Genomic DNA, 389 nt, shown 5'->3' with positions numbered 1-389 from the left:
GCCGTTGATAGAGTGGAAATTCCTCGCACGGGAGACGCGTCCCCGGATGTACAACAAAAAGGGAATTTTACTTGATGTCCCTTTTCTCACATGTAAAACACCGCTCCCCGAAAAGCCAAAGGGATCATAAATAATGCAAATAAATAACTTCTGCAAAAATTCCCCAATTTTAAATAAATTTAGGGTCGCGGACGCCTTCAGCAACTGAAATTAGAAAATTGGAGGGAATTTCCCTCCCCCAGCACCCCTCGTGGGTCGAGCAAATCTGAGCCTTAACATATGAACGGGTCGTTGTCATAGATTTAACTCCCATAGATCTGGTGGGCATAGCAAACCCCAGAAAAATTTCATTACGATTTATTTAAAGGCTTTTCGAGTGGTCCCTATGC

Source organism: Penaeus monodon, chromosome 30, assembly GCF_015228065.2.
Source record: "Penaeus monodon isolate SGIC_2016 chromosome 30, NSTDA_Pmon_1, whole genome shotgun sequence".
NCBI classification, from domain to species: domain Eukaryota; kingdom Metazoa; phylum Arthropoda; class Malacostraca; order Decapoda; family Penaeidae; genus Penaeus; species Penaeus monodon.
This window is presented reverse-complemented; position numbering follows the sequence as displayed.